Genomic DNA, 17298 nt, shown 5'->3' on the forward strand with positions numbered 1-17298 from the left:
TTTTAGATGCCATTCAGTTTAATGAGAGACTTTAGGAAAAAAAATATCCCACACGCAATTACACATAGGCATTTCTCTTCTGGATGCAAAATTAAATACCTCCTCTTGGTGCACAGGGATGTTCATCATGAAAATAATCCAGTCGACCGTTTGCTATCAGCTATAGCCAGACGGCTCCATTGGTGTGAGTGGCCCGAGAGTAACCTCTGCTGCCATTGGACAGAGCTGCCCAAAGAATTACTTTTGCAACTGAATATGGTGGAGAATGAAGGATGGATCCAACTAATAAAAGGGAAATTACCTAGTGAAGAAAAACACACCAAAAAAAAGCCCTGACTGTTGTCTAAACACATTTTTAACTCTTGCCTGCTGTAAAAGATTTATACTTCCAGCCCTGGTTTCTGAAGGCTGTACAGATAAAGCCAGCTCTATGCACAGTCTGTCCTCCTTCAGCACCCCATCAGTGTAACAAGCCATTCTATTCAAATTCTCTCCTAAACAAGCACCAGCAAGCACCAGCAAAACCAGTCCAGGTTTTTTCCTCCACTCCACTAGCAAAGTTTTCCCAAATCTCATACCTCTTTTCTCACTGAGCTAGAGTTGGGGCTGCACCTGGTCATTGTCTGAAAATTTCCCTAAACTTCTGGCCAGAGATGCCTAAAACCCCCATGTACGAAGCATATCAGGGCTTTCCACTGCTATCCTTCAGTCCTTGTGTCTCTACTTATAAACCTCCATTTGTGCAACCCATCTCTCACCCACAGAGGCAATGACAGTCTTGTATAGCCAGGAAGGCTGGAAGTCTTTGCCTGAGATGATTGTACAACCAGTGTTTCATTCATCTGTCTCAAAGCAATTCACTGTAGAACTGAGAGGAAGAGATCTACCAGAAGGTAAAACTTCCAAAATATGTATCATGGACAGCGGATTTTTAACAGTTTTTCTCCACCTGTTCTCTTCTGTTGCACTGCTCTTCTTTCTGACATAGACTTTGGTAACCATACCAAGGCCAAATTGTTAAGACACTGACAAAGATGGACCCAAGAATCTCATTACCCAAGTTCTTTGGTTACGCCATACAGCATTCAGTAGAAATCCTACTATTAATGCGTGATGCTATAATCTGTGGACGGAACATAATCATATTCAAATTTATACAGAACACCTTATTACCTTTGAGTAAGAAAAGTTAATTTATACTCCACCAACCTTTTGGTTATGCATGTGTGTGCATTCTGTTGCCCCAGGCTTCAGGTAAATGATACAGTCTAGACTTCAGGTAGTTCATTAGATCAATATTCTATCTCATTACATGGATGGAATTCGCAGTGTCTTCCAAAGCCCTATTTCGTTTCTTTCACCTCTCAAATTAAACACTACCTCAAAGGTTTGGTTGATGGATGACTCTATTTTATCTGATGATGGTCTTCAAGGCACATGTGGCAGTATATCTTATCCTATTAGTAAAGATCATTAGCTACAGCATAATTGCCTCTCTATGACACATAATAGTTTCATCTATTATTATCGTTCCTGTCCTGTAATTCAATTTCATGATTATGGTTTAACAAATCAAGGGGCACGGCAAACAATATATTTTAGCTATCATTTAAAATAAAGTCAAGTTTCTGACAAGATACATAGGGTGGTGCTACAAGACATTTTACCATTTGACTTTTTGGTTTACAGAAAATACTGATTTCTCCATTCTCTCTCATTTCTTAACATAGAAAAATACTGAATTAGAAAAAAAATGCCTAGATTGTGCTGTGAACTGCATTATGCAGTGAACTGCACTCAGTGGCTTCTTGTTTCTTTAGGAGAGCATCTATAACTTGCTAGGGGCTTTCCAAGCATTGAGAATAGCTCTTGTTTCTAGGAGATCAGGTTATGAAACAATGACACTGTGTAAGAGTTTCCTAGTTAAGATTTGCCTAGAGGACATCTATTCTATAAGACTATTCTCAACACTCTCTAGCTAACTTGAAGTTTACAGGAGCAAACTCAGAATCCTCCCCAACAATATGCCGTAAGGAGAAAGGAGACCGAATTAAGAGTAGTGCTGTTGCCCTTGGGCCAGTATGTATCAAGAAATATATATACAGCTTTCTGCACTGATTTAAAATGCATATATGGAATACTTACTGTGCAGTTATATATGCACACACAGCCAATGAGGCTGAGACCCATGCACCTCCATAACTTATCAGAGATTTCACCTGCAACAGTGTTTTCCTGTAATTCCGAGGAACAAATTTGGGCTATTTCTCCCAGGCTATCAACTTTTCTCATTCCTTAACAAGCAGACCGTTAAACCATTTCCTTCTCTGTTACTCACTCGGTTTCATTGAATAATTATCCTTGGTTCCAAAAGCTGTAATGGATGCTTTATCTCCTCTCCAGTGACCATTCACCAGAAAATATGACACATTATTAAGAACTCTGGGGGGAAAAGAGAGAGAAGAATTATTCTCTTTATGTAGATGATTTTAAATTAATTTTACATGAATATGAATTAATATGATTTAATACTAATAACTACAGATACATTAATTCTAATATACTTAAGTAAACCTGCTAGGAACAGTGATCAGTGATTACTGGTTATCTGTACTACTACCCAAAATTGAGTTATGTTTTTATTTGGGAGTGAAGTGGCAATAAATGTAACCAATCAAGAGGAAAGCTTCATAAAAGCAGATGAAAGCTCTCAAAGTAGTTGAGGAACAACTATGAAACTTTGTTGAGTTCTTACTTAAGTGTCCTGTATCAGCAGGTGTTGTCATTTTCCTCCTGGCTGCATTCATCTTTTCCTCTTATATCCATGCTTTAGGAAGGTCCAGCTGAAAAGAAAGATGATTTTGTGAGAATGGTTCTTAGATGTTGGTTGAATGTTTCAAAAGCATTTTGTCTGACCTTTGGAAAGCTATTTTTTAGAGGTTTTTGCAGCAAGGTAATGAAGAATGTTAGATTTACTAATAAATTTTTACACTTCGGTACCATACATACTGATTTGCAAACATATATGACAAAAAAAGATCAGTTTTACCAAAACTATCATAAAACTTGGGCATGGTTCCTACACTTAGGTACTTTCCTGCTACCTCATTTCCTTAGCCTGCTAGGGAGCCTGGTCTCAGTGATGGAGAGCAATGGTCTGAAGGTAATAAATCTAAAATTTCCCGTGTCCTGATTTCTGGGCAACACACTATGTAGCAACCTCAGAACTTCAGGTTCGAGAATTTTGGAACAAGTTGCTTTGTAAACCTGGGAATCGCAGGGCTTTCATAATTTTTAACTCTAAAATAAGCTTCCAGATATGTTGTCTCAGAGTCCTGCTCCAAGAGGGAATTTAGGGTAGTCCCCTCAACAGATGACTTTAGGGAGAACTCTATTTATGGCTAGAAATCTATTGTCTTTCACAGATTGCTGACAATTATTAGGGCTTCTTCTCTTAACAGAACCAAACAAATTTTTGAAATATCAATTACCTCCAAGAAGCAGAAGTATCTTTTCTGCCTCTGACTGTACTGCCTTATCTTTCTCAGGGATCTCAGTAGGATTCCTGTATTGCTATCCAGCAATCCCAGACAGCACTGAATATTTTCTGTTATATAATTATTCTGTGCACGTGCAATAAGTCTTTTCCTTTGGGGTTACATTAGACTTCCTGCGCTTGAGTAGCTGCAGGTGTTACGGTAAAACTGGTTATGTTCATTCTAATAAATGGTAACAGAAAATAGATCCTCAAGGCCAAGCAATTTCAGATGCTAGCCAGTTCCCCACATTCAAGGACGGATAACTTCAACCTCCTTAAAAATGGACTATTTCAATCATTTCACTGAAGTTGCGCTGTGAGATGGAGAGAACTGAAGAAATAGAAACATTCTCATTTAAGAAGAGAGAATAGCATGAATTTTTACAAAATAAAATCAGTTGTGTGATGCAGCTTCACATTAACAATAATCAATTATTAAAAGTTGTTATTTCTCTTCAGTTAATGTAAGTTAGTCTTAACAATATTGCTGGAAACGCTCTCATGGATAGTTTTCCATACTCAAATACTGAGACATAAAACCAATTAGATATCTTATGTGAGTTGACTGGAATAGGGTATCAGAGTTTTCAGTTATAGAAGCTGGAAAATACCTAGACACTCTCTGGCTCAGAAATTAGTCGAAATAGAAACACCTGTGTTCTTTCTGCCTTCAGGGCAGAAGCAGAAGGAACCAATTCAGTAATAATCACTTACAAATGGGCTGGCCAGGTTTAGCAAAGGTCATTGGATGGTGGAGCTTGTGAAATGAGTATATATTGCTGTTTGTGGGTTTGATTTGATTTTGGGCTTTAGTACAATTCTGTAACCTCGGTGAGAGGATTTTTCTGGAGGTGGAGTCCTGGCAATTTTGTAAGACTGACTATTTGTGAGAGTATGCAGGATGGGAAGTAGCTGAAGCTTCTGTGTAAGCATGTATTAGTAGGGATAGGTATTTTTTTCAATCCTCTCTGCCTTCTTAATTCAGGAGCAGTATTAGCTAGTGCTGATTCTGAAGAAGGAAAAGACCTTATTGAGGTACTTTCTCTCTAATGAAAGATCACAGAAGATGTGGGAGTTCTTATGACCTCTGCTGGAAATTCATCCTCACTACTGTTCTTATTTCTATGTTCCCAATTCTCCCTGTCTTCATCTCCTAGGGTCTTGAACAGATATTAGATATGAAGGAAAAAAGGTGGTATTCTCTTACTGGTGCCTTACAGTGTTGATAATTACCACCAGCTCAAAAGCCAAATGTGTTTTTAAGCACAGGTAAATGAAATGTTGGAGTTCAGTGTGGAAGAAGAGTTGGAAGTGCAGGAGCTCTGGGTCAACTTGAAGCATTGGTAAGTTCTGTGGTTTTTGAAGCACTGACCTCAACATCTCATATCAGGGAAATAATTTCTTAGAAGAGGAGATTGAACATGCCTATCAGACTGTTTCTACATGAATAACCCTCTCTGATTCACATCTTGCAGGACACATTTGGTTTATATTACAAACTGCCTTCATGCACAAAAATCAAGAGATAACTGAATAATATTGTTTGGAGTTTTTACTCTCACTAGAACTAAATGAGAAAATACTTTTGCCCACAGCTCTCTATGTAGGAACTAACCTAAGCAAATGGATGTCTACTGAGAGTAGCCTAGATTTGTTGCTCACACTGCAGTGAACTTAATGTTTTCACAGTTTCCAGTAGTATGAAAAGCCTTCTCGTGCTGCATGGCTACAAGTTACCTTTGAAGGATATGTCTGCTATAGTATTTGTTGTATTTTGTGGCATGCCTGAAGCTCAGAGATTCCATCTGAGTGAGCTTATGCTGTGGTTGAGAGTCAAGCTTTGTGTGTCAGCTTTTGGCTGAGAAATATTTCACTGAATTCATCTGTGTTAAAAATGGCAAAAAATCACTCTCCCACGTACCCTTTGTAAATCATCTTGGCTAACACACTAGTAAATGTGTTATCAAAAATGCAATACCTATTACTGTGAATTCCAAACAGCCAACGCTGGAAGTCAGATCTGAACCTGTAGGGAAGGTATAAATTGATTAGACTTTTTGAGAAGCTATAAATTACAAAAAGGCAAGAGGAGCATCTTTAAAGGTTGACAACAGAGAAAAGAAAGATGATTGAACACAAAAATGCTGGCCCAAATCACAAATAGCTTGTTTCTCGGAGAACAAGGATAATGAAAACTTTGATGGATTTGAATGAGAGGAGGGGGAAGAGAAAAAGACCTTAGTGGGTTAGAAATATAGGCGAAGAAGGAAGATAAAACCCTTGACAATATAAAGCCCTTAATGCAGTATACTAGAAAAATGAGGCAAAATGAGTCATTGTCATTAGTGAATGCTTAGCTGGTATAGAATGACAATTAATACCACTATACAACTTCATTAAGGTGTTCTCTGCAGCACCTCACCATCCCCATCTTCTATGAAAATTGAAATGTAAATTTAATTTGAAACCTCTGAATAGAGAGTTGAAAAAATCCACCTGACTGAAGTCCATGGGTATGTTTGCAATAGATTCTATTTTAATGTCCTGGTATTGTCACCTTTTATCATCTCTGCATGCCCATGGAACCAAGGAATGATAATGCACTATGCAATGAAAATGTAAGAGAATTTGCTAGGTGTGAAAAGGCTCCAGAAGGAGTGACGAAGTGAGAGAGTTATAGAGGTGTTTTGTGTAACATGATGACCCACCTTGGCTGGAAGCCCCAATTCTCTGAGGCTCGTAGAGCATAGCTAGTTGGGAAGTAATCTAAAAGAGGAGGTACACAGAGGAGGAGCTCTGGGAATATAGTAGAGGGATGTTAGATCAGCACTGAATATATAAGCTAGACTTAGGGATAGTTTTGTGCGTATTCTTGTCCAACCATCCTTGGTTTGCTTGGTACACTGCTTTGAGGATATTGGTATTATTTCTCTTCCATTCTGCTTTACAAGGGGATAATTCCTAGCCTTTCAGAGATATTACCATTTGGTCATCTTCCCTTATTTCGTTAGCAGAAGCAACTGAACACTGGGCTAGCCTTGAGGGAACATCTAAACAAAGAGTTGCAGGGAGATGTGTTGCTTTATCCATGCTCTGAGCTGACCAGAAATCACCCAGAAGTAGTGGTTTCTACAAACAAGCCATGTTTGTAATAAGCCTGAACTAATAGTATCAGATGAACCTTTTTATGACCTGGCCCTGCACATTTAATTTTTTTAATGAAATACAATTGAGAAAATCAAACCAGGTTTGAAAGAACCTTTGTATGCGTGCATTCTTCACGGGCTTCGTATCTGTATCATCTCTGTATTAACATCCCACATAAAATCAAGCTAAAGGTTTTCAAGTGTATTGCAGGAGTAGGACAATTGCCTTTTTTACTTCATGTTAACCTAAATGAATCATTAGAATATTCTTTATCAGTCAAGACTATGCCCCTCCCATTTTCCTTTGGATAATACATCTAACAATAGGAAGTCAGGAATGTCTCTGCTGACTCAGACCTGTAGTCCAGTCAGTTCAGTATGAAGATAATGATCCGTAATGAACACTTCAAAAGCAGATGAATGTCACCCTACAGGTGACATGTGATGGTTATTCTATGAAAATATTTTGCCTTAACCTTTATACTTGTCCTTTAAGTGTGAAAATTTGTAGCCCTTCTAAAACAGATGTCAGTCTTAATTACAAATTTAATATAATGAAGTATAATAGGAACCTTAAAATAGTGTGCTTTTCTTTACCCTTCCCATATATTCCTTTGAGATTCTTGATTTATATACATTTTTGCTCTTTCCTGCATCTTTTCAATTTAAGACTCATTCTTATTCCCAAAAGACAAAGTTAATTAACCAAAAAAGAAAAAAAATCCTTTGTTTCTGCTTGCTTTCTACATTAGAGGGCAGAGTTCTACCTTGTCTCTCTATTCATCTTTTATTTATTAAAATATTTTTGATAAAATTAATTGGGAATTCATTAAAAAGGCTATGTTAACATCTTGGGGGAAGAAAGACCTTTGTTTAATATACAAATGTGCTGATACAATGTCTGAATCAACATAACCATTACTTTGAGGGATTATTTGAAGGAAATTAACTCTGTGGGTCCCTTCAAGCTTAATTTTGTGGTACTATAAACACGATCCAGCAATTGAAAAGTGTTCCAGTTTTAGCTGGGACAGTGTTAGCTCTTCTTTTTTTTAACAGCTAGAAGAGCTCCGTGTTTTGGTTTTACTCAGAGGCTCGCTCTGAGAAGAATGTTGATAGCAAGTTGATGTTTGTGGTTGGACGTGAGACTCCAAGGACTTTTCAGTGTGCCGGAGTGCAGAAGCACGGCGGGATAAGGGGGGAGCATAGCCGGGACAAGGGGGCCACGATTCCCCTTGTGATTTGTGGTGAACTTAAGATTGAGGGCCAAACTGGCCAATTAGTATTCCATATCATGCAGCGTCATGCCCAGTATAAAAGCGAGGGTCAGACGGGAAGAGGGGCTTTTGCGCTTTGGCTTTTGCCTCTTTTGCTCTTTTGCGCTTGCTGTGTTTTTTGCTCTATTGCTTTTCTTTCTTTTTTTTTCTTTCCTCTCTTTCTCCCAGTACTCCCACTCTCGGAGTACTATCTCTCCCTCTCTGCCCCTCTCTATTTCGGGGCCTCGCGTTCGTCCGGGATTGCAGTTTCGGGACGAGACGGGCTTCGCATACGAGGGGATGGTGAGCACCTACATTGTATTAAATCATCTGTATTAAATTGTTCTTATCTCAACCCACGGGTTTCACGTTTATCCCTTAATTCTCTCCCTCATTCCTAGGGGTGGGGGAGGGGGAGTGACCGGCTGTGTGTGTGGGGGGCGGTTCAACCTAACCCACGACAAAAAGAAGCAAGAATATCTAAGAATCATGATACAAAATAACTCTTTTAATGTAGTCTTTTACATTTACTCAATTTCTGAACTGAGTTGTGGGTTTTTTTTTTTTGTGAAATTGGCACTGGAACAAAAGTTTCTAATCACTTTCCATTATGAGTTTGTTTTCTTAAAAAAAAAAGTGCTTGAAATTGTATTGCAAGAAAAGTTATGAGGGAGCAGTAAATATAATCTAATTGTATGAAGCACCCAGGCATCTATATAAGAATAGAAGATAAAGAATGAAATCAGCATCTTTACTGTAACCTAACTGCTTAATTAAAGGTCATTATCATCTGCTTGTCATTGCTTTAACAATATCTCTGTATATATCTCTTGGTTTTTGAAGGATCTCAGAGTCTTTATGTGTAAACTGGTTATTTATTTTTCTGCAGAGTGACACATCGAACTTAAGTGAGACAAATAGGTAAGAGAATTCATAGGATGCATTCTGAAGTGGTAAACGAGCTGTTCTGCATCACTATATGGCCTTCATAATTAACTAGTGGTCATGATGGTCCAATATGTGCTACTCAGCATTAAACACTTCTTTTTTAATTGCACTTTAAATGTTTAAAGCTTAAAATAAAAATGAAATGCTTTAAATGCTTTTTCTTCTCCAGGTTCTCTGTTTCATAAAGATTTTTATTTGCTTTTGTTCTTAACCAGACTGTTCTGTCAGGAGCGCTGGTCTTTTATATCCTATGACCCCTAGCCCATCTCTGGAGTCAGGCAGTATTGACAAAATGCCTGCTAGGACTCCTTAAAGCTCATCCATTAAAGCATGAATCCCATAGAAGAGGTTGAACCAGACTCTGAATAATCTGAATTCCAACCCTTCTTGGACATCTTCAGCCTGGAAGAGCTTCATCTTTAAGTCTGGACTGAACAATAAATAGCATAATGGACAAATTGATTTGGAAGGTACCTCCAGAAGGCACATTCTCTGTATCCACTCTCAAAGCCAGAGAAACTGAATCTAAATTATTTCTGACAAAAGTTCATTTACCTCCTCAAAAACACTCAGAGCTGAGGACTCAGCACCCTCCTCAAGCAATCTATTCCTCTATTTCTACTTCCTTCTGATCAAAAGGGTCCTCCTGCAGTCTATCTTTGATGTTTCCTGCTCCAGCCGAAGCTGTGTTTGGGTTGAGTGCAGGTTCTTTGACCCCTTTTCAATCTCATTGAAAGTCAGCAAATGTAAATAAACTGGTGTCATCTCATGCTGTTCCTTCTCCTTCATAACATCAATTCCAGTTGCTCGTTTCAGTGTTGGAGGAGCAAGACAGCAACAGGGGAGTTAGTGCAAATAGCAGGAGTCCATCTCTCTCTAGCATGAGTCTGTAGGGAAAGCTCTATTACGGTAAGGCAGGCTTTTGGTTGAGACAAGTGTGATCCACTCTTGCATACACTGTTGATTCTTTCAAGCACAGTCCCAAGAATGTGTTGTGTGTGTGCTTTAAGGCAGCGTTCCCATTACAGTGTCAGAGTAATATAAGAAGTGGGAAGTTGATGGATCAGCAGGTGGTAGCTTAATTACACAATAAGCATTGTCCTTTGTTATTTGTCATGTGGTAACACTGAAGGACCCCTCCAGAATGTTTTCCAGCAGAAAGTCTTACAACGTTTTCTGAATGGTAGCTAATCGTGCATTGCAGGCTGGCAGGTTTCTTTTCTTTCTCCTAGAAAAGCCCAAAACATGCAGTTGTCTTTCATCTTGTCAAGCAGGCAGTCCATAGGAGAGACACTGACAGAGGAGAAGGCAAGTGATTGCTCATCTTGACCCCATTCCTCCTTCTTGAAACAAAGGAGCTTGATATTTTTCTCCAGTGTAGAACAGACAAGTACGAGGGTGACTGTAAGAAGAGTTGTATTGATCTGGTCTCCACACAGTGTGAGAAATGGAAAAGAACTGGTAATTACCTGCCTCATAATTCTGAACATGATGAACCAGGAAGAATGCTCTAAGAAATTGCTTCCCACAAAGTAATTAATCTTTTAATTTTCTTTTTCCATCCATCACATGACTTCTTAATGTGTCCTTAGTTCTCATCTAATACCATGGAAACAGTCAGTACTATGCTCTTCAATACCTGTATTGGTTTGTAAATCCTTATCCATTCATATATTCTGCTCCTGTAAACTGGATTTGCTCATTAGATTAAAGATTTTTATTTTGTAGAAACATACACCAAGGTTTTAAATCAGAGCAGGTAGATCCAGTTTAAGGGCTTATTCTTCATTCTCTCCATCCTAGTTCAGCTATTATCCTTAATGGTGTCAAATGCTAACTTCTCTAAGGAAATCTGCAGAATTCAAACCCAGTCACGTGCATTCAAAGAATCATATGTCTCTTCATCTTAGTTTCATCCTTGTAGGACCGAACGTTGTGAGCTATACAGAGTTCATGACTCTTTAGCGCAAAAGATGAATGAATCCATGCAGTTTTCACACTGTTTCAGAAGACACAAGAAGTTGATACTTTTTTTTTTCAGTCACACAGATCATTTCACAGAGAGAATACACATTGGAAACTTAGGTTACAGGTCTGAATGACACGTTAAGAGGCCGGGTAGTTTTGCAACACGGTGGTGGCTCAAGATGCTAGTTTGCAGGTCAGGTCCTGGATCCCCAGCAATGTCTCTACCTAACACAAGGCAATTAATTTTATCTGTCTGCAACTTTATCTTCTGCGTTAAAACATGAATATTATTTCCTTTATCTATGTTGCCATTTTAAGTAGTAAGGTCTTTGAGGGAAACGAGTTTTATTTCATTTGCACAGCTCTTTGCTCAGTTTAGAAGCATGAACAAAAAACAACTCCAACCTCTTTCAGGCTAGTTACTGAAATTTTGTATACAACTGATAAATGTCTCCATTTCTCTTATTACAGACTTGGCAAATAACTGTATTACATCATCATCATATCTGCAATACAATTACAAAAAATAGAAGAACATACTCCCCACATAAATGATACCATGAATTGGATTTTTAAGTACTTATATTCTAATGTGCAACTTCAAACCATGTAAAGATTAGACATGAAAAGGTGAGAAGTCTTACAGAATAAGACTCTCTAAAAGCATATGAAAATATAGCAAGAAGGATCGGGGAAGGAAATATAGGATGGAAATGAGAATAAGAGAAGAACTATCTTTCTAAAACGACCTCATTAAAAAAGCTAGTTACATGTTTGCTAAACTCCTGCTGAGATGACATTAAACAAAAGATCTTTTACAACTGGAAGATATTAAAGGATACAAAATAGTAATTCCACATGCCCTTTTCAACATCAGTTGAAACAAACATAATATATTCCTCTGTAAATACTACACTTCATGCTATTAATTTCAATGACTGTTTCATATTTGCCCATCTTTCACCTTGATAATGTAATTATAGAGGTACAAGATACTCCACATAGATGCCAAGATGCAATTTAACTGTCTCCATGTTTCCTAGTCAGATTGTACCTTATATTTGACCCTAGGATTGTGTAGTTATTAATAGTTATCCTGTGGGAAGTCTCACTGATATGTATTACCTGGATCACATTGTCCCTGTCGTGATAGTAAAGGAGAAGTGAGAAAACATAACTTCATTTATGATACGATCTAAACAGAATGCAAAAAATCATACTGAGTGGGCATTATCAGTGTAAATCCTTAAAGCAATGTCTGTTTGTATCACTAGAATGTTTATCACCTTATGCTTTTCTTGACTGCAGCTGTGTCTTGATGCAGGTTCCCCAGCAGGTTGCAGAAGATTGGCACATTGCCCGGGGTCAGTAATAATGGAAGAAGTTTATCAGGGTGCAGCCCTCCTCTGATCAGAACAATTAGATTCAGTTTTGTGTTCCTGCACATTGACCACCATGTGCTTCCAGTCTTAATAGGTTCTATAACAAAGAAAAATAACGGACACCACCACCACCCAAAAAACCCCCAACAAACCAAGACAAAAAGAACAAGAAAAAAAAGAAGGAAATTAAAGTCAGTGAAGATATGCCAGAAATCAAGTGAATGGTGGTACTTCTGTCTGTATATTCTTATAAGCTATATATTTAAAATGATCTTATATGCTAAATTCTCTTATTAAGGGTTTGATTCTACCTCATGAAGAAGAGCAAATTCTTGCCTGAGCAAGGGCAATTTGTATGAGCTTAGAGTTTGCAGAATGCAATGTTGAGCCTGTGGTTTGTCTTTTTTTATTAGAGCTGGACAGAAATTTCTGGAAGAAATCTTTTTCTGTTGAAAAATGTTGATTCATCAAAAATTAATTGCTTTATATCAGCTTCATATAATGTTTTTTACACTTGTTAGACACGATTTCTCACCTCCTGAAAAGAGGAGAAGCCCATTCTAGAACAAACAGTGCTTTAGTGATTTAACAGCAATCTGATCACCAGCCACACAGTGCTGGACTCTGAAGCCTGTTTATCTTACACTGTCCAAAATAATATCTTATTATTCATACATCTTCAAACGGCTACAATTAAAAAACCTAATTTTTTTTAATCCCAGCCAACCTGACATATATATTTTCAAATGAAAATCTATTTTCATTTCAGCCCACCCTCTCTAATTTACTTACATAATCTCTCACACTTCTCTCACACAATCACACATACATGGAAATGGCCAGATGTAGCATTACTGTTCCACATCTAATGCTACTGTTGAAGAATCCATACTATCTAGCCTTCATTTTCGCCAAACTGTGCTTACAGAGAATATAAGAAACCAGAATAAAAATGAAAATTTGTCCTTAGGCAGGGTCATCTTTGGTTTTAGATTAGCTTCTACTTTTCATTTGAAGATTGATGTTTTGATTGAAAACTTTAACTATGATCTTGTGTCAGCCATTGTCATGAGCATTTACTAACGTCACGAGAATAATATTGTCAAATATTGGGATTTTCAAAGGACGATAATGCAGTCGGCCCCTTCGCTTGTGCGGAATATTTTGAGTACCTAAGCCTCATTCATTCTGCTTTACACTGAAGCCTTTTCTATAATTACATTCCAGACAATAGCACAACACTTTTCTTTTTCACTGCTGAACTCTTGATCTACCGTCTTTATTGTGTTTCCTTTTATAAATAATTTTATGGTCAAATACCCAGCTGAAATTTAAATAAAACGAAATCATGACTTCTTTTCACCATTAGCCCAAGATAACATAATAGCATTATGACAGGTGAAGGTTAACATTTCTAACAGCAACTTTCATTTAAACCATCTCAAAGCAAGATGGCGTGCATAATTGCTTTGCACCAATAGAGGAAATAACTCCCATTAATCCTCTAGTGAAGGTCATAGAAACATTGCACAGGCTCGGAACAATCACTGAATGAAGACAGAAGAGAACGACCGGGTCATTTAATTCATGCACCTCTATCTACTAGCACAGCCTCAGACAACTATTTACCTAGCCAATACAGAATTTTTTCAGTTATAATCCACCAGCAAATGGGAATCAATTCAGAAGGAATAAAAGTGAGGTGAGTCTTTGTTAAGTTTTAGAAATGTCTTTAAATTATTTTGAAAAAAAAAATAGAATGCTATGGATAATTTGGATCTGGTCCTACTATAGACAAAAGTCTTCCCCATTCCAGCAACATAGTGAACAAAACTCTGATGCAGGGAGAATCAGGACTTCTATTTTTAATTATTTTCATTTTGCTATTATTACCATGTCCTTGTTCTATGCAGAAATACCAAGAGACAATCAATTCTCGTGGTACTTCTGGCCCAGTTTTTCAAACCCAAGAGAATCTGTTAGTTCAGAACTCAGTGATTAGATGAACCAAATCAGAACTCCATCATTACTTTTTACTTTGCCATTATAGGTGAAGAACATGAATTTGCACACTATGGACTTTGTTAATAACTATTGCCAGGAGATTTCCTTCAGTTTTAGGGATCTTAAGTTCATGTCCCTTTCATAAACTAAAAGATTTCCATAGAAAACTCAAAAAGTTATAATGACAATTTGGAATGCATAGAAGGTATATGGTATTACAGGAGTACAAATAGACACTCTACTCGTTTGTATTTTTCAAGCATTCCTCTAGGTCAGAAAATTAATCAGAGATGACCCAGCTTCATCCACGTCAGAGAACAGAGACAGGTGACACATCATGTCATTTGGGCAATAGTAGCAATCATCCCTTCTTCTTGGAGACACATTAAAGCCATGGACTGTGCTCCAAAACAGCCTCATTAGGTGCTGCTGAAGGAAGGAACAAATCCTACCGTATAAGTACATTGTTTTCCAGAGGATTAACTTTGGACTTCATGATGAATTGGCTGTTGTCTACTCTCTGTCTCCTCCACACCACTTCTGCTCTTCCTTTGCATCCACCTTCCACTCTCTCACTTCCTCATTCACTTCATCTTTTCTGAGGACTAATCCTGTCTCAGCCATGTTCCATACTTGAAAAATCTTCCCCCTTCTGTGCCATTTGCGAGCCATCGTTCCATTACTTCATTTTATTTCTGGTATTTACCATTAGCTGTCATCTACTTAGACTACAAGATACCACATAAAAAAAAAAGGCTATTACTGTCTTTGTTCAGTAGAAGATTCTTCCTATTATCACTGTCTGAGATTGCACTTTTACACAAGACTAAAACTATCCACAAGCTCATTGCTTACAAACTCTTTACATGGAGAGTCTGTTTTGTATGTATTTTGAGGCTACACAACCAAACTGTGCACACAAACGTACAATGGATAAATGAGCCACCACAAGTCGTTCGATCAACAGGAAATAGTGACATGCATGTTTTTGGTCTGCCCCACTGAAAAATAAAATGCACAAGATTAATTCACTCTTGTTTTACAATTGTGGCAGTCCAAGAATGCACAGCTATCAGTTACTCTGGCACTGTTGAAAAGTGGTAGCCTGGGAAGCCATTGTAACACTGTCTTTTTTCCCAGATAGGAACTCCTTTAAACATCTTCCCACGACCTGTTTGCCATTTCTCCCACTGTGTCTTTCCCAGTACAGTTTTTGTTTCATTAATGTAATGCAGAAAGCAGATAGGTATAGGAAAGTCACAACCTTCATTGATATGCCAAGCCACAAGCAGTATTGTGTGAAGGTCAATACCGTGTAAATACATGCTCCAATACTTGTTTACATGTTGGGGCCATGAAAACTGTAAATGCTATGTAAACAATTAGGATTGATTTAATTATGTTCAGAGGCTTCTTTGTTTATTTGCTTTCAGTTATTAAGAAATGCAGAAGTGTCTCAAAGCAAATATACAGAACTTCTCAGAAATTCTTAGTAGAAATTAAATTTCTAACTTCCAATATATGATACCCACCTTTTACTAGAACTTGAGAGACTTCCTCCTAAATAAAATAGTTGCTCTCTTCTCTCCCAGCACTCAAAATAGTGAAATTAAGGCATTTGTACCTACATAGATGAGTCCTGAGGTATTTAAAACATGACAAGAACAACCTTACGACAACGGCTGGAAATGCAGGGTGACATTTGTCTCCAAGAATGTCATTGGGCACAGAATAAATAAGAATAAAGATACGGTTGCACCAACAGATATCCTACTTAGCTCAGGGCAAGCATTCATGTCAGCATGGCACGGGGCCAAACCAGCTTGTGTCCCCAAAGCAGATTCATTGAATTGGACTGCAGATAAAGATCATTTTACTCTGACACAAAACTAGCTTGTTGCCAAGTCTTGCTGTTAATTCTTGCTGTTCTTGTGAAGACATCAGCATCTGTAAAGTCACGCAGTGATTCAGAAAACTGATTCTGCTGCAAACTAACTCAGTGAAAACAGACAGTTAACTTTCAGCCAAATCAGTCTTTGATCTGATCCATCATGTGCCACAAAATCATTACACCAGCACAGGCAAACCGGCAGAAATACATGCCCTTGACTGGAGAGGAAGAACAGCCTTCTCTTTCACTAAGAACTGACATCTACGTCATTTTTAAGTGACATAGTCATAGTGCAGAACTTAACTAGTTTTCATCACCTCTACAAGCTACCATTCCACAGCCATAGTTAAGACTCTCATGCCCAATTGTTACTAACTCACCACAATTTGGCTTCTCTGGACTGAATTTATCTCCCTTTTGACCACCTTGCTATACTCCCACATGTACTATTTGTCTAGTCAACAAAAACAGCTGCTCTGTTTCCTTGGAAGAGATTTCTACGAATGAGAATACATTATTGTGATCTTCATCTAGGGCTTTCTACTAGAAGGGTCCAGATTTATTAACTCTCGGAACCCACTATTGGTGAAAGTTACAGCAGAGATGTGCTGGAACAGCACACTCCTTAAATATCATAGCAATATCATATCAGTTGAACATCATAACTAACTATAGGACAGAAATTACATTCGTGACCACCTACTGCTTGAAAAACGATATATGTCTCAGCGTTCAGTCTTGGCCTTTTAGTGGGCTGCTCCCACGGCTAATCTTCCAGATTTTCCTTTGGCTTTTGGTGCTACAGCTTCTTGTTTACTTTTATAGTAGGGATATTGTGATGTACTAGCATGTATTGCTGAAATAGGTAAGGGACTATAAGCCTTGAGAATACATCTCACTGATGTTTAATTGATGGTGTTTGATTCACATGGAACAAAATTACGTGATGGGTGATAGGACAAGAGGAAATGGGTATAAGCTTAGTCAGGGGAGATTCAGGTTGGATGTTAGGAAGTATTTCTTCTCTGAAAGGATTGTTAGCCACTGGAATAAGCTGCCCAGGGAGGTGGTTGAGTCCCCATCCCTGGATGTGTTTAAGAAAAGGGTGGATGAACTACTTAAGGATATAGTTTAATGGGAGATTAGGGACGGTTGGACTGGATGA

The sequence above is a fragment of the Tauraco erythrolophus genome, chromosome 8 (genome assembly GCF_009769465.1).
Source record: "Tauraco erythrolophus isolate bTauEry1 chromosome 8, bTauEry1.pri, whole genome shotgun sequence".
Classification (NCBI taxonomy): domain Eukaryota; kingdom Metazoa; phylum Chordata; class Aves; order Musophagiformes; family Musophagidae; genus Tauraco; species Tauraco erythrolophus.